Source organism: Diadema antillarum, unplaced genomic scaffold, assembly GCF_040938485.1.
Source record: "Diadema antillarum isolate AM-2024a unplaced genomic scaffold, OU_Dant_1.0 seq00001146_RagTag, whole genome shotgun sequence".
NCBI lineage: Eukaryota > Metazoa > Echinodermata > Echinoidea > Diadematoida > Diadematidae > Diadema > Diadema antillarum.
The window spans coordinates 769,149-788,084 of record NW_027271958.1 but is presented as its reverse complement, the minus strand read 5'-3'; the positions used below and the strand labels follow the sequence as shown (position 1 = coordinate 788,084).

The 18,936-nt window shown below is 39.5% G+C and overlaps 1 protein-coding gene across 1 annotated transcript in view; it reads right to left on the bottom strand.

Annotated features, from left to right (window-relative positions):
- Positions 1-18,936, bottom strand: part of LOC139744209 (E3 ubiquitin-protein ligase PDZRN3-like) — a 194,413-nt gene that overhangs the window by 162,318 nt on the left and 13,159 nt on the right. The window lies entirely within an intron of this gene.

Here is an 18,936-nt window from a genome sequence, read left to right as displayed (position 1 = left end):
AGTTTTCTGAAATGAAAACTAGCAGATGTCTTGCTCATACAGAAAGTTAAACTGCAAAGGGAAACAAATCTTAAAGTTAGGCAAAATCTGACCATTTTACGCCTATTTGTTGTCCATTTCTTATAAAAAGCCCTCAATAAAAAGTATATGTATATAAAGATCACATTTGCATGCTGTTCTCTTAATATTTGGTACAATAAATGGTTATTACTTTACTTGGAGAGCACATTTTCCACATAACTATGCTCAGGACATATCAGTATTAGTGCTCATGGATTCTTGACACCAGCAGAAAACAATCATGTTTATTGTTTCAGAGTAAATCATGTTGGCCCTACTGATTATATGTGGACAATACAAGTAGGAAAACCCAAGGATTTCCATGAAAGCAACACTGCATACTAATATGACTATGATGACAATTTCAGGGATTTTTACACCTGGGGCCCGTTTCATAAAACTTGTCATCAGTGACAAGTTGTCATAGATGTGACAAGCTATGGAATCCTTGCATCTGATTGGCTGAGAGCAAATTTGTCATAGAAATGTGGCAATTGTCACTGATGACAAGTTTTATGAAACAGGCCCCCGATGGTACTTCCTTCCTTTTGAAATTTTACTAATTGGGCCTAGTTTTTACTAATTTGGCATCACTGAATTAAATTGAAAATTAATCTTTTACAAGACAAAGTTGTCCTTCAGGAACTCTTAAAAATGTCAGAATGCTTGAACTTGTAGTCACTGAACATTCTGGCATCTTGCAGGCATATTTCTCTCATCTAAAACACCATATAACACCTTCAATAAGAACTAACAAAATATAACATAAGAGAAAGAACTGATGATAAAAGAAAAGCGGGTCTAGCGCTCACCCGAGTATCGCAAGTTCACCTTTCACGCAGTCACTAATCTAAATTATTCACAGCTCTACCAAAATTTGACCAGGCATTCTCAAGTAGAAGATGAAAATGTACAATAAGGGCCCAATTTTTTTAAGATTCCTTAATTTGGGGGGATTGGGGCCCCCTGGGGCCCTCTGGGTGGGGCATGGTGCCCATTTTGATAAATTGAGATCCTGACCCCCTAGGGATGCTACCTGCCAAGTTTGACAAAAATCCATCATGAGGTTTTCAGGAAGAAGATGAAAATGTACAATTCAGGCCCCCATTTGGACCCTTCCAACCACCACCCCCCCCCCCCCCCCCCACCCAAGAGGGGCACCCCTGGATCTCCTATGAACAAACTTGAAACTACAGTCATTAATGTACTCACTCATAGTATTATCTCAGCTCTATATATAACTTCTGATTCTAGAGAAGATTTATAAAGATTCCTTCATTTGGGGGATTTGGGACCCCTGGGGGCCCCCTGGGTGGAGCATGGTGCCCATTTTAACAAATTGAGATCCTAACCCCCTAGGGATGCTACCTGCCAAGTTTGGTGAAAATAGGTCATGGGGTTCTCAAGAAGAAGATAAAAATGTACAATTTAGGCCCCATTAGGACCCCTCCTCACCCCCTCCCCTGGGTCCCAAGGGGGGCACCCCTGATTCTGCCATGAACAAACTTGAAACTACAGTCATCAATGTACTAACTCATAGTATTAACTTAGCTCTATCACTTCTGGTTCTAGAGAAGAAGATTTTTACAGATTCCTTAATTTTGGGGGGTTTGGGCCCCCCTGGGGGCCCCCTGGGTGGGGCATGGTGCCCATTTTAACAAATTGAGTTCCTAACCCCCTAGGGATGCTACCTGCCAAGTTTGATGAAAATCGGTCTTGGGGTTTTCAAGAAGAAGATGAAAATGTAAAAAGTTTACGCACGACGCACGACGGACGACGCACGACGCACGACGCAAAAGAGGAGGTTTTTCAAATTGATCTTTGAAGGCACAATTTGCCATTTGCAGATGAAACAGAAACCCAGCATTAGTGCTTTAAAATAGTTCTAAAATATGAGTTAGGGAAAGAAACAACCACTGTAAAAATTTGAATCCATATAATAGATGTTGAGTATTGTTAAATACACAAAATGTGTACAATAGTTATAATAAGAATTCCTCCAGATTTAACCATCTACAGTTATGGTTTATTGAGAAAAATACTGATATCTCCTTATAATTAAGGCCTTATTGCAAAAATTTTATATGGTAGGATGTTTTGTGATACAACAGACCTACACATATGCATCAAATGTGATATCTTGAAAATTTTTAGAATCACTTCTCCCAAAGGTAAACTGGACCTTTAAGACCTTGAAAATATTTGTAGGTTATCTTTACGAAGCATTGAATCTTTTCATTTGGTTTTTACATCTACATTCTTGGGTTAAAAGTTGAATGCTTTTGAGGCTATATTATAATTAACTGGTTTTTATAAAATTTGTTTTTGGTATGGTCAGAAATACAGAGAAATTATCGTTTTGTAATAGGCCTAGGCCTTATGGTAAAATTCTTGTTGCAACTTAAAGGACAAGTTCACCTTCATATACATGTGGATTGAGTGAAGGCAACAATTTTAGTAGAACACATTAGTGAAAGTTTGGGGGAAATCCGAAAATCCGTTCAAAAGTTATGAATTTTTAAAGTATCTGTGCAATCACTGCTGGAGGAGAAGACTACTACAGTGTATGATGTCACATGCGTACAACAATATAAAGAAAATAAAAAGAGAATTTCACAAAACTTGACCTTTTGAATAGAGTGCACATTTCTTCGACATGTTACTGACTTATGTTAGGGGTAATATCATTTCCCCTGACTTCTGAAAGAGAGAAGTCGAGTGTTCTTTTATCATGTGAGAAAAGTGAGACTATCTTGAATTTTCTTTATACTTTCTTTATGTAGTTGTACTCATATGACATCACAAGCTATAGTAGTCTTCTCATCCAGCCGTGACAGAGCAGAAACTTCAAAAATTCATAACTTTTGAACGGATTGTCCGATTTTCCTCAAACTCTCATTGATGTGTTCTACTAAAATTGCTGCATTCACTCAACCCACATGTCTATGAAGGTGAACTTGTCCTTTAAGAAGAGGAATGTCTTATATTATATAGTACCTATCATCTACTGCCTGGTAAGAAGAATTGTTCTGATTTTTTTTCTTTCACTGAACAATAGAATATGCTCGATGATATATGGTAGGAAGGCTATAGCTTCCATTTTCCTGAGGTTGTTGACAAGCCTACCAAAAAGGATTTTAGAGTATAAATGTTCAGAGAGATAGAAAGCGAACGGGGAAAGAAAGAGATAGCATCAGATTTACTGTCAGTATGAAAGATGCAAACCCGTCTCTCCCTAACCACGCATCAGACATGAGTTATTTGGGAGGACCTGTGTTTGTCTGACGAGGTTACTTGGGGTCTAGTCAGCGCACCCCAGCCCCCATCCATTGCTCTTGGGCATATAGTGCTGATGGCTTGCTGGATAACACAGCCTTCCATTCTTTTAATTGGTATCACGAAACCAGGTCAGACAGTCTGCCAAAAATGAAGATAGACAGAAGGAGGGGGGAGGGAGGGTAAAAAAAAAAAGGAAAAAAAGAGAAAAATTGTTGATATGCCAGTCAATACCTTCAGGGTGAAAAATGGGCAAGAGGGAACAAAGAGCAACAGCATGTTGGGGCCCTCACAACCCCAACCACAGTCATCCCCTGGGTCTCTTCTCACCAGACTCTAGGTTTGGTAGAGGGTGGGGCAAGTAGAGTAGCTGGATTCCTGGAGCCAAAAACCTGTCCTGAACAAAAAAAAATAAAAAATACAATCCCTCAACTACCCACCTCTTTTTTTTTTTCCTTCTCTCTCTCTTCCTTCTCTGAAATAAAATGAACCAAGCCTTGAATTGTCAGTCAAATATATATATATATAGAGGAGGGAGAAAGCCACATTTGATTTAGCCCATTTTTCCATAATGCACTGTCAATTTTAGGCTTCCATCCACTCAGCTCAGGTTCCCGGGAGACGGCCTTGTTTTTATTTGTTCTCTTTTCTTTTCTGAACATGCAGAATGAAGTCAGTATAAACACCAAAAGGTGATGGAAGAAATTGTTCAAACTCAAAAGGAGGGCAAATCTTCAATGCCATTAGCGAGACAGATGTTTACAACATCAAGGAAAAGTTCCTTGTCTGCTGCAAAGGTCAGCGATCAAAAGGTCAAGAACCCATTAGGATTGCAATATTTCAGCAGAACTGCTGGAAATGTGAAGACATTCAGAATTTCATGCAGATCAAGAGCAAATTCAGAGTTTGATGATTATGATGGCAGTGGCAGAAATACTGATGAGAGTAAGCATCTCATTATTATTCAATCATGTGGCGTCACAGTTGGACTGGAATATCAAAATCTCACAACTAGACGTAAATGTTAACGTCGTGGAAGTGATCTCTGATAAAACAATCAGAAGAGAAAACATCTTATTCTGCGACATGGACTGCCACATCATGAGGCACCATCATCTAAAAAAAAACCCAATGCAATATTGATTTCTTTCATCCGACAAATCAAATTTATCATTTACACAACATGCAATCTAAAACATAACTTACGCTTCAAATCTGCTCTTTGCACTTAAACAGTGGTCCCTGTTTAAGCACCAGTAGTACGCATTTGCAACCATACTGTTCCAAAAGAGAAATTGGAATATAAATCAGAATTGGAAATTGGAAATTAGAATATAAAGTCTGTTTATTTGAAATCCATGGCAACAATACTAGAATGCATCAGAAAACAGAATTTTTAGTACCAAACAAATGAGGAGTCTGAACCAAGCAAATTCACAAACACACAGCCTGTTGGCAATCAGGCAAGTTGTTGCTTTGCTGTACAAGGCAGGTCACCACCTCAATTCTAGACTTTATCAAAGACAATGATGAGACAAGTATGCACAAATTGAATATGTGGTAAATAAACCTTTGGAAAAAACTGCACGATAAACAAGTACATGAATGATCACTGACAGATATAAACAGACTGCTACCAAAATCACGTTCTCACACAACACAATGTTGAGAACTGACATACATGTATGACTAAGGTAAGCGATGTGCGAACACAAAAACCAGTCTAGCAGGGGTAATCAGTCTAACGTAGGTGCACCCGAGTGTGAAAGAAAATGAAATTGATAGTGAGAGCAAAGCACATCAATAGGACCTCGCTGAAATTGTCTGGCAATGAGACTCCTCCTCCTTCGTGATTAAATCCAAATCAGACTGGCAAAGGGAAATTGCACTGACACATTTGGGATCATCACACTCTCACTGTCACAGCAGCTCAGACAGGCCTGACAGTATGAGAGTTAGCGATTCGTACAGGCTGTCGCCATGGCTACAAACTCATTCCAAATAGCCAACTTAAGATTTCAACCCCATGGAATAGACTCTATTCATACCAATTATGAAATACAGTAATTGAGATTCAGAAAAAAAAAGTTCTCATAAAGAAGTATTCCAGGAAAGTATATTGTCAAGGAGTAAAAAAAATTGCAATGAAAATCCTAAAGTCTTGAAATAAGGCTACTGCAATCAAGTTGGGAGGGTGGGTGAGTGGAGAAGAAGTTGATATCGAAGATGATAAATCAGAAGAAATGTAAGCACCAAAGACATAAGTTTGTTGCGAGTGATTTCCAGTGATTTACACCACTTGATGATTTTTCATTTCAGTCTCATTAAAAGGGAAATGTCAGGGCACTGAAATTCATATTGCGTGAAGGCAGATAAAAAAAGAAGTGACAGATGAGCACAAATCTATGTGCACACAGTAAAATGTTCAAATTTCAATTTTTTTAAAAAGAAAATTAAATGGATTCTCATTCTTTCTCCTGTGTTTTCAATGAAATACTTATCCATATCATACAGGAAAGTATGCCATATAATCTATTTGTTGGAGAAATTAGATTTCAAAATCCAAGTCAGTAGATTGACAGAGAGCTCACTGCTATACTGGCTGAACTGAGTAACAGGAGAATGCAAACCACGCTTGACCCAGAATTAATCACTAAATAAAACAATGTGGCCACTGGCAAAGTTTTGATAGTTCAGTTGTGAAATGACACAAGCAACATAGCAGGCACAAAACAGAGAGCAATTTGTCGGAATTTGTCAGGCTCTTGGCATGGCTGGTGCAGAATCATTCTTGACAACTTGCAGATGGTATGGAGAAATTTTTGACAGGTACTGCACTTCCACGTCTCATTACCTACATTGCAGCTACAGGTAAATCAAAACCTCACAGGAGGTAGCTTGCAGAAATGCAGCAATACAGTCGTAGCAACAGATTGGCAAAGCTTGATGGAAATCAGGCGATTATGAGCAGAGTTTGGACCAGTTGTACACTTGTGCAACTTGCTGATCCATGGCATGCAGTGAGTGCCCCTGAAAGAGCCATTTTGTACACTGCAAAGTGGTGTGTCATGGTTCTTGTTCCATGTGTGATATAGTTCACATCTTTCTCAAACACTGGTGTTGTTTGTTTTATCACATTTTCAAGTGCTATCACACATATGTTTTTGTGATAAATCCTTACAGACAGCAGAAAAGCTATTGAATGTTCTTGCTTGTAACCGTAGTACCAAGATGTGGGAGGAATATAGACTGACAGACAGACAACCCTGGGTAACTTGCCTCCATGACCCTTTGGGCAGGGAGGTGGAGGCATGATGAAATCCAAGACATCCATAGATGTGATGATATGTGTTGAGTGAATTAAGGCACACGTTTAAAGGATTACACAGATCTGGTAGGAGCCTATACAAAATTTGCAGAAAAGGAGCCTGAGAGATCACTCACTATATCCCTATTGATGGTTGTTTGGTATGAGAGTGCCAGAATAGACAAACGGAAATCTATATGCAAATGTCTGCTCTCAGACACTGCATCAAAAGTTGTTTCAGTTGCATTACCCACATCAAACCGTCTGCTGTTTTGCCTATTACGATACTGCCTGTATTTTGTGCTCCAGGCTCATGTCTAATGTGCTAACACTGATGAAGATACTGACTTGTTACTTTGGTGAAGTTGGGACAACAAGGGCTAACCACTGGGAAGGGGTACAAGGCTTTTTTTGGGTAGCCTACCAGTCTACCTCTGGTCTACACCGTTTACCTACAGTGCAGTGTGGGTAGAAGATGAATCAGGGAGGTATGAGAGGCCATGACCAGAGTACTCTGCACTCAGTTCCTTGGTACAAATAAGTTGCTGGAGACACCCTGCTCATCCCACCCCCCCCCCCCCCCCCTCCATCAACATGTTCACTCCCCTTAGCTGAAAGCTGACAAGTTCACTGCTAATAATTGTGTCAGAATTTCACCCCTGCACTTAGGTAAACACAAATGCCAGTCTGCTGAAGTTTCCTTTATAGTAATATCAATACACTGGATTCTCTGGGCTGAGATGGGGATTATAATATAACACACAATGCGAGCTGCAGAGGTAGTCCCCTTGAGTTGCAAAAGATACTTTGGTCTCCATCACTGAAATCATGAAGTATTGCACATTAAAACCTATACGTGAACAAATAAAAATGACGAAAACAGTCTAGGCAGACACGAGAGATGCCTAGATGCAGACTTATCCCCAAAAGATTAATTTGTGGGCAAATAATTGGGAGGACAAATGGCTGTAAAGATGAACAGTACAGTATCAATACAGCAGTCAATCAATCAATACAGCAAATCAATACCTCGGTTGGTATTAAGATTGAATGTCCAAATTTCAAGTGCTTTAACTTTTTTTTTCAAAGATACTGCCCAAAATAATCAGCCTAACCATATCAACAGGTATACAGAAAGAATCAGGAGCATTTCATCTCACCTACCTGGTCACACACTGAAGCTATCCTGCCTACACAACGACAGTGGTTGGCACAGTTCAGTTATTCCCGACTTGTTTTCTTTGCCGGCAGAGACTGCCCAGCCGACTATTTTCTTCCCACTACTCTGAGCCACCAACTGTGGTACCTCACCAGAAATGCCCACAGGACACGAGAATTGTCCCCACAAACAATAAGCCCAAATGTTATTATTTGCTTTCTGTAAACGCTTGTTTATGTAATGTGTGTGAATAGAAAGGGAGCGCCACAAACCTGAAGACAAACCAAATGCAAAGTCAGAGATTTTATGAGCTTTTGCAAGAATATCGCTTACTAGCTCATATCACACGGGAGGTTTATGACCATTTTGTACTCAGACATCATTTGTCACATATTGATAGGTGATCAAAACTTGCGGTAGCTTTTGAGGGATAGGACTGAAGAAAACTCAAATATTTCCTAGTGAAAATGTACTTTATCTAACAAGATAATCGATCACTGCAAATCATCCACAGTTCCACAAGGGAAGAAACACTCATTTTGGTATTGAGGCTGAATAACTTCAGCAATGAGTTTTCAGGAATAACAAAAACTTTTTTTTAAATTCTGTGGACATAATATCTGATAACAGCTGGCACTGCAGGAATATGTCTACAAATCTATGAGCTGCCTCTGTATTCTTCATCTACAACAAATACATCTCCACCATAGAATGCAATGTTCAATATAGTACACAAAATGGCTCATGATATATACTGGCATCCAATAAGCATCTCATTATACACAAACATCAGGTTCCACAGAATTGGAATTCATTTCTCCCTAATGACAGAGATCTATTTATCTATAATGACAGAGATCTATTTTCCCCCTACTGTTTGACAAAACTGCAGCACCAATTACAATTATAGTTACTTACTGACCACATGTGATAGATTCGTGCCTAAAATGGTCTATTATGCTGAAATTGTCCATACTCTCTCGAAGCATCTCTGTAAAACTCTTTCGGCTGTGGATGGTGCAGTGACTTTTATTTGGTTGACACTCCCAAGGTTGTGCAGTGGTCTCTGGGGCAGACGTTCTACACTGGACCTTTGTCTGGTGACAATAGGTAAAGGTCAACAGATTAAAGGGGTCACTGGACAGGGTACAGTGGCTCCAAAATCTTTGACCATTCATATCTTCGTTTGAGCTTAGATAGCATGTCATTGCATAGGGGCAACGAGAATTTCCATGGCTATTATGTTGGAGGGGAGATATAAATTGATCTTTATTTGAAAATGACAAATTTATCTCTCTAAGTTGTGACAACACATTATCCACTTATATTTTTAGCATGTAGCCTATATAAGCCTACTTTGAGACACTGATAACCCTGTAATGTGAGTACCATCAACGTTTTGAAATGAATACAGCAGAGCTTCAAACTGATGAACAGAAAGTTAAATGTTTATCTAACACAAACTTCATGGAATAGCTGACTATAAAATACTGATGGTCTGCACTATAGGGCTATGTATACGAACTATAGAATTTTTCATTTTTCATTTTTTATTATGGGGTGATCTACATACAACTTTATAGGTGCTATCTGAATTTCTATCTCGAGACATGAAAGTCTATAATTACATCAAAATGTCAAGTGCCAGACTAGAAATGGCTGTAATTAATAGCCACCATCTTTTTTAATAGTTTCTTCACTAAGTCACTGACACTGGAAGTATCTCCAAGATTAGCAAGTCACTGACCAGAGGGGCACAGAGCCAGTCACATGGAACACCAGTGTATGCATGCGTGTGCGTGGGGGGGGGGGGGGGGGGGGGGGGGGGTTGAGGGATGGCCTTTAATGACTATCTTTTCACCAGCACTGATTGTTGTTTATTGTCTATTTACAACTCCAGACCATTGGTGTTGACGCTTCGCTGAGGCTGCCTGAAAACAAGTTTTCCGGGCAGGACAATGGAATGACCCAGCCAGCTCCACCACATATTAGGGGGATTTTACTCAGTACCTTTATCAATAGCCAACATGAGCTACTCCCTTGCTAGGGCCTGTGCTGTGCAAACAAGTTGTTGGCAAGGGAGATGAAGAGCCGGAGTCAGCCTAAAGGTACAGAAAGAGGGGCAAGTAAGATGGCTCCAACACAGGAATTTGTGATGCAACAAATATCGGGACCAATGAATGGCAAGATAAGATTCATGATACGCTGCTCCTAAACAAATGTAAGATACCAACCTTATTTCCCTCTTCACAAGTCTAAAGACATTTTTCAGACTTCAGAATTTCAACCACAGTGTATCGCATCAAAGTTTTTACCACTGACACATGCCTTACACATACCAAGAGCACATTATGTCAAAGCATGTTTTTACAACTAAAAAAACAATTCCAGGAAGAAACAATTGCAAGTATACAAGTATCATCTTGCTCAATGGGTTTGTGATTTCCCACATTGTCACTCAAATCTTCTTTTTTTCTCTCTTTTTTTTTTCAGGAAGAGCAGCAAGTTATATAGGCCCAACTGTACATGCAAAAATTTCGCAGTGCATTAATTTTCACACATTTTGCACTACTTTTAGCTAGTGCGAATTCTAAAACCTGTGAAAATATCTTCGCAATTTTCTCTGCACATTCTGAATAGATTGACAATCACGAAGCGTGAATTCAAGAACCCGCAAATTATATGTTTTTGAGCCACTACCTGCGAAAATTAATCGCACAAAATATAGAAGTTTACAGTATATTTTGTATTACATGAGATGTTACAAAGTTGAGTTGATGTACACAGACAGTTTGTTCCTGAATGCCCATCTATCATTCTACCCAGTGCTTCACCTCCTATGGTTACGAAAAGAGGTGCTCCACCAATGTTAATCCAAGCTGGGATGTCCTATACATGGAACACACACATATACAAAGGTAAATCCATGCACAGCGATGACCTCGACACTCACTGACATCTCTGCCTATATTTCTCTCAGAAATCTCTCGTGGGAGGAAAACAAAGAGTAATGCTAGCCTCAGCTCATGTGTCCGCTAAGACAGCGATCATTTCAACATACGACACCGACACAATACCTTGCCGTGGGCTAACTTTGCAACACACGATTACAGCCAGTGTATGCAGCCATGTTGGAGGTTGACCTTCATAATGTTAATCTCTCTCGAATTTTAATCCACCCACATATCACCTTCCCTCCACAGCTACTGAAAGAGTTGGTGTGTATTTGCACATGTGTGTACAAGCCTGTCTTGAAGGACTCCAGGACAACAGGCGTATGGTGCTTCAAGGAGTGTACAGAGCATTACGGAAAGTCAAAACAACACTGTTGCAAATTACACTCTTGCAAATTCAGTCTACAGACAGCCACTAAACACATTATACACGGCATGCAGACATTCACAAAATACATTTTCACAAATTTGTCACAATCCTGGATGTCACTGAGATATTGTCATGAAAGGTAGGTTTTGCTCTCCACAAAAACCAACTAATGACACCCACTATTACACAGAAAATCAGTTTATTCACATTGGGAAAGCCCATCCCTGCCTGTAGGTAACAACAATCATAAAATGTCTTGTTCATAATGGTGCACCCTTGACATTCAGAAAAGTAGAAATGTTCTAACATCAACCACCAGACCCTACTTGATGGCCTTCTTGGTTTTTGGACCATATTTTCAGTGCAACATTTCTCTGGTTTAAACCTTTCCATAGACCAAGAATAAGGCCTCATCAAAGAAATACTAATGTACTAGTATCACTACATATATCGTCAGCGATAAATCAACCCAGCCAAATTTGTGTTAAAGAACACAAAATACTTGAATTTGAGGTTTTGGTGTAATCTACTTGTAGTGGCAGAAGGTATGGCCTATCTTGTGACAACATTTTAGACCAAAATTTGATATAATTTCAGAGAAAGGTTTCACTAGTTCACAACTGACGATTAATTGCGTGTAACGTGAAACTTTAAATGCGTTTTTCTCATTCTATATGGAGGACTTGGCCAGTTCGATTTATCGCCAACGACATGTATTACTACTATGAGAGGTATCATATCATATGACAGGGTGCTCAATATTTGTTCCATTCAACCACAAGATGAGAGTCACTCTCTACCCATACCATGTGCTATTCAGCAGGACTCAGCGTGTAAGAAATGGGGGCTGCTGAGGACCACAAAGGCGACACCTCAGGCAAAGAAGCAAGCTTGGGCACTGAAGCCTCTCTCTCCTCACAAGATGTGATTGCACTCACCTACAGCCAGAGATGGCTTTCTCAATGTGATTCATTTTCCACAGGGACCCCTAGTCTCATAAAACATATGTTTTTTTCTCTATGAATATTAGATAACCAGGAATATGTCTTGAACAGGCAGAAAAAAAGGGGGCTTGAAGATCCGACAACCTCAGGGGCATCCAGGTCCATTAACACAGTTAGAGTCATGGCAAAAAAAGCCTCAAACTTTTTTTTCCATTTTGTTTCTCATTCTTGGCTCCCTCCCCCCCCCCCCCCCTTCAGTCACACACACACACACACACACACACACACACACACACACACACACACCACACACCATCTCCCCCTCTCTCTTTTTCTCTCTTTAGAAGCAGTGACATTCTAAAACATCAATTTTTGCATCTTTTCTACTTTAGAAACAAAATAGAACACTAAAATCTATCATTTCAAAGATTTCAAAATGGTGACAGCATGCTAATTGTACCTCACATTATTTTGAAGACTCAGAATCATCCTCTATCTCTAGAGTAAAGTCAAATTATTTCCAATCACATACAATTGTAGGCTTTCAAAGAATGTGAAGCTCCATTGCAAACCAATTAAAACATAATTAGAAGGATAAGTGCTTGGTCATGCCCTTGAGTTAACACAAACAAACCAGCTTTTGGTCAACTCCCAAGAATTGCAATTCTTACACTCTGTTAACAGGAGAAAAGTAGAAATGTGTCTTTAGATAATCTCAGCACCTCAAAGTCTAAATATATTACAGTAAAGCAGTGCAGAGGTGAGCAGACATGATCAACGCACAGATTCTTGCTAGCAGCTGTGAATTCTTTCGGCTCCCATTTCAAGTGAGGATTAGAGCGCTGAGGGACGAAAAAAACCTGCATGAATTCTTTGTTCGTACCACTCCAGGATCAAGAAAACAAAAGGTACAGAGCCAAAGTTAAATCTTTTCCTAAGGACAAAACTTGGAAAGCCTTGAAGGGCATCCAGGCATTGGAGTCAGTTTCCTGTTTGTGTTTTCTCAAGAAAGTATTGTGTCACATGCACACGTCAAGGCATCCATCTCATCACAACGGGTCTCTGATGTACAATGTATCACTCCCTTCACTCATCCTTGTTTTTGCACTCATAAAACTCGAGAGCAATGACAAAGATTCAAATCTTTCTAGAATTGTGTGATATCACTTATAATCACATGCAAGCAAACTAGATAGGGAATGATATCACTGTCACAGTGTCTGACTGGCTTGGACACACATGTGCACAAAATTTGTATCTTTAAAAGGAATTTAACAAAGAATAATCAACATGTAGGGAAGCCATGATTTAGAAAAGATATCTTAAGTGGGAGTTACAACTTTGCTATCATTTATATCTTAACAAAATTGCAAACAATAATGCTGGACTCAAAGCTCTACGAGAAACTTGAAGACAATGCAGATTTTGTACTTTAGAGTTTGGTATATTAGAAATAGTAAAATCATCTGCTTAGCCATGGAACAAGAAATATACGACAGAAATCATTGCACAGCTCAGTGCTCAACATGTTGAATGGCATAAAACTATTTCCTCCAATGTTGTTATTGTGGGGTGTTTTTTTTTTCTTGAGAGTTGGGTCCAATGCCTGGGAGACCAAACTTGGCATGTTGGATGTTTGCTTACAAGATGACGGTGGCATTTGTGCCTATACATAGTTAGCAGGGTTGAGACTTGTACTGCATTGCAGACACTGTCAACATCTCGACCAACATTCACACACATACACACAGACACACACACTCACATACATTCACAAACATAAACATACATTGTATCTACATGCATTGATTTGTGGAAAAGAATTAGCTTTCTCAAAATGTATTTCATACCCAAGAACTTTTCTCGTATGATACCACAAGCTTAAAGGGTGTGTACAGTTCTAGTCGAGGTGAAGATTTAGCTTTTAACGTTTTGTCAGATATTCAGAAACCACTCTATGAGATGTCAAAGAGCATGCAGTTCTGAGGGGTATCAAAAGTTTATTCGATGAAAATCAGTTTTGACATGGCTGAGATATCCAAAAACAAGGTGAAACAAAGAGATACTAATAAAGTTGGGGCATGTCGCCTTTTATTATTAGCACTATTTTGATATCTCAGCCATTTAAAAACCAATTTTCTTCAAATAAGCGTTGAATCCTTCTTAAAATTACATGTGCTTTCATATTTCATAAGAGGCTTTTCATTATCTCACGTAGGAATGTTCAAAATATGAATCCCTACCTCAACCAGTACTGTACAGTCCCTATAACAGTGTAAAGGTGGTCATTTTATTCTCTTGTCTTTTGTACCCTACAAATGAGTCTAAGTAAGTTCATGCACACACATATACACACAAGTTGTTCGTTCTATCAAAAAGACTAAGAACAACAAACCAATTCTGGTATGCTTCTACAAACTGATTATAATCAAATGGACTGTTTAGATTGCCATGATGGCTTGAGAACATCCACGGCAAAATATCCAAAATGTCTGAATGAACTTTTTGTTGCACAGAAATCGGCTATAGTTAAAGATGACTTTTGTTGCTGTAACTCTGATCTTTTAACACATCACTTTCTTTCATCCTATTTCCACCAAGATAAACCCTCCTCAAATAGTCCCTCGCCAAATTGATTTTCCGACTACCATTGTCCAAATCTTGTGTAAGTCACCTGAAAGAGATCCAAAGGTCGCTAGTGGATGCTCAGACACACAATGCCTTTCCAACTCCTCACTGGATGTACGGTATGTCAGGATATTAATAATACTCATTCCTTTCAAACATGGAATATGACTACATTACCTACAGAAATAAAGATCATTATTCATTATAAACAATAATTATAATCATTTCATATCAAAAAGACTGCAAATGGCAAAAAGGAGGGCCCTGAGCAGGTATTTCTCAACATCACGAAGTTTGAGTCACTTCTCTGATCCTCAACACACCGGCAGTAACACTGCATCTCAAGTGTTATCACCCTCATTCTGTTGCTGTTTTCCATGGAATGTAGCAGTGCCTGAAAGTATCTACAAATACAATACTTACACAGGTATTAGCTTAATATCAGAGCTATCCCCTCAGGTGAATCTGGAACTCATTTCTCCCCTGAAATTACCCTTTGCGGAAGCCGGTTTTTCATTTCCTGGATGACAACATTAGTGGTGCACTCTCAAACATTAGGTTAATACCGGGCCAGACCGGTGGAGACCCCCTCCCCACCCCACCCCTCCCCAACCCTGCAGGCGGAGGGGCAATCATCCTGTTTCATCTCATTTTATCAGCAGCCATGATTTATGATGTCTAGGAATGACTCGGACAGCAGGCAAGCATCAGCCTCTACCCAGCCCAAGAAAAGCACAAGAATGTGAAAGCAATTTGTGGAAAACAAGCAATGTACTTATGACATTGACTATAAATTGGTGGACCATGAGGCCTAGTGAGTCATTCATTACAGAACCCATTACAATTTCGGTTTTTCTTAGCCCGGCCTAGAAAGAAAAAGAAGGACGAAAAAAATACAAAGAGAGATATCTTAAAACAGACAGCTCGTACATTTTCCTTCTCTGAAACAAATTTTGAAATCTTGCTTGCTAGATTTGCACTCTTTGACCATTAGTGTCAACATTGATCAAAGAAGGATTTCTTTTGGGAAGCCACATAGTTTCTACGTACATGACTCCACTAACTAAACATACAACTGTACATTGGTACGTGTTCAGAGAAGCTCAGCTTCCCTTACTTTATAAGCTGTTATTTTCGCGAGGGTTTAATTTTCGAGAATTTTGCGAATCACAGTTGGATCACGAATTTAACAACACGCGATATTGTCTGCATGCGCTTTGTTAATAGAGCATTAACGAAAGTGTCGGTGTCGATTCGCGAAAACAACATCTCGCGAAAATGTCTATGACCTCGTCATTCGCGAAAATAACAGCGTATACAGTAGTATGAATACATGTGTGTTTTCTTTGCCACAAAATTTATATGAATTCCATTTAGGCCCTACACATAGATACTAGGACATTATTACTCTTGACCACATTCACTGTAAAACCAGATAATTCAATGTGCATGACACTTTCACATTTTTTTTTCTACACAAAGTATTGAATGCCAGTGGCAATTCATGAAGGCTTCACACCGCAGAAAAAGGCCATCAGCTCCAATCTGCGAACGTTTCATGTCGCGAACATTTCTGTTTTTTTAGTGAATCATATCTGTTTTAATAGAGAATAGAATCAATTACATAAACATTTTAATTCCATCTTCTTCTTCTTTTCAGACAACTACCATGCAGGTTTGTGTCCTGCAAAAGCAATAAATCAAATATACCAGTATATGCCTACAGTAGGCCTATATATTTTTTTTTTTTTTCAGAACACTACCATTCAGGTTGTGTCCTATTAGAGCAAAGTATTAATTGTATTGATCAATGTATTGGGCCTTGTGAAAGGCTGGACCAACTGCACTACTCAAAACCACTTATGTCACCAGATGTGGTCTAAATATATCCCAACAATAGGAAAATACCTTCCAATGACCCTCCCTCAATAACAGTTTGAACAGAAAAGTAGGATGCAAGGTTAAATGAATAAATTCAAGAATGAGTGCATACTTGAGCTACAAAGGAATGTCAATTGAAAAAAATCCAGACATTCTCCAGATGTGTAGCATTGTTAGTAACAGAAAACAAATCAATCATTCTTTGTACAGTGTGGTACGTGATCAATCGGTGAAAACAAGATACTTAAGTGCAAGTCATGATGCAAACGTCTTTCCTTATTGCTACATTTCTTTATTCATTTTTTGTAAGTTTTGAGCAGACAGTTTATAAAATTCAGGTGATATTTGGTGCATTTATCAACTCCCTTCTCATATAGCATTAAGATTTCAAAACAGCTTTCAGTGAGATTTGGGCAGATGATAAATGCAAAGCTGTTTTGCTTTCAAATGCCTTTCTGCACTGCCAAAATAAAAGCGTGATCACAAATGCGTTTGAGCCAAAAATGCATTTCTATTTAGATGATAAATGCACAGTCGTTTTGAAACACCTTTATAGCTTGGACCTGCCCACACCAACCACTGCCAACTACACACACATCTCCACTCCTCAGGTCAAACTGCGCAATGGAGCTGCACAGTAACAAAGCCTCCCCCTTGAGTCATGATAGAGATGATAATAAATCTAACAATTTGAGACACTCAATCCAAACAGCCTTTGCAAACGTGCTTTGATAGTGGGTATTGAAATATGTTTCAAACATGGGAAAGATGAGAAAAAACAGCCACTGCTGTTCATGAAAATACCTTACACCAGATCAAAATCCATAACTCACTTGCACACATCTTGTAATGAAACAACATTATACACCTGTGTAACAACAACAACAAAATGTCAGTCGAGAGGTCTTCATCATAACAGGAGCTGCCTTTAGTGCATGAAATATTCATTAAAATAAAGTCATGTTTGCCACTAAGTAATGCATATCCAACATCAACAATCAGACTTGTGTTCTTATCTACTTGTAAAGCAGGAGTGCAATTAAAAGGAGCCAGTTTTAACAGTTTCCCCTAACCAACTCACCGGCAACACCCTAGGGAAGTTATTTACAAAGTTCTGCTGGCAGTCAACACTCACTGGTGTGGCTCGCACATGCGCACACTTGTGTAACTTGGCACGAGTACGTCACGGAAGTACATTTGTACAGGTGTGGATCCATGGAGTCACATACGTAACTCTATGTGTGGATCCCATGATCACACACCGAGAGTTGCATGCATACACGATCTAAAACCCCGGTCACACAGCGCTTTACAGCTTAATCACGGCCAAAACACGTCAAAAAGTAGTCTCCCGTGAAGCAGATGATGTTGTTCGCATTGATGTCGTGTTTAAGACGAGCTACGGTCGTTTTATAGAAGTGGCAGGACGCGGGGAAAAAGCTGAACGGCGTCGGACGCAGTAAAAAGTTTTTAACTGCTCAAAATTTTATTCCACGAATAACCACGGGCGGCACACGTGGTAAGGACGTGCAACACACGTGAAACACGCGTGATAATCCGTGTTCCGGCAGTGATTAAAACTTGGGGAGACGCGGTAAAGACGCGAAAGTTTAGCAGTCTGTTACGGGCAGAGCACGGTCATCTGACGCGTGTTACCCGTTGGTATCACGGGAAATAGTGTGTGTTTAGCGGCATATCGCTGACAAATGGATTTTTTCGCGTACACACACATGGCTGGGCGTGGTTAGCCGTGCTTAGGCAGTGCTTCAGCAGTGGAACAGCCGCCAACGGCCATACCCCGTACAAAGCACGGCCAAACCAAAATTGACCAAGAAATTACCACTTACGACCACGTCCACCAGATTTTCATAACCCTTTGTACGTGACTTGGACGTGGAGTGCTGTGTGACCGGGGCTTTAAATAATAGGTGGGATACCATGCCTCGATCCTTTGTCACTTTATCTATCTTTTTTTTTCCTATGTGAATTTGTACTCTTTGGATGCACTTTGTAATTTTTAATTCCCTTCTGACTTTCATTACAATATATGTATATATGTATTTTTTTCTGTTTTTTATTCATAAGAGTTGGCAGGTCTACTGACCAAGCAAATGAGACTTTCCTACAACCTTTAATCTCACAGGCTGGAATACATGTACAGTGATGTTTCTCCCTAATGAATGAGGCATAGCCAGCAATTGATATCAATCACACAATACGCTGGTCTCCAGGGCAAAAACAGTACACAGTATCCACATCTGATTAGAGTCCATATACAACATACATTGACTGCATTTTGAAATTAACTCCCATCTCCGTCTGTCAAGGGGGGCATCCTTTGGCTCTGAGCACATCTG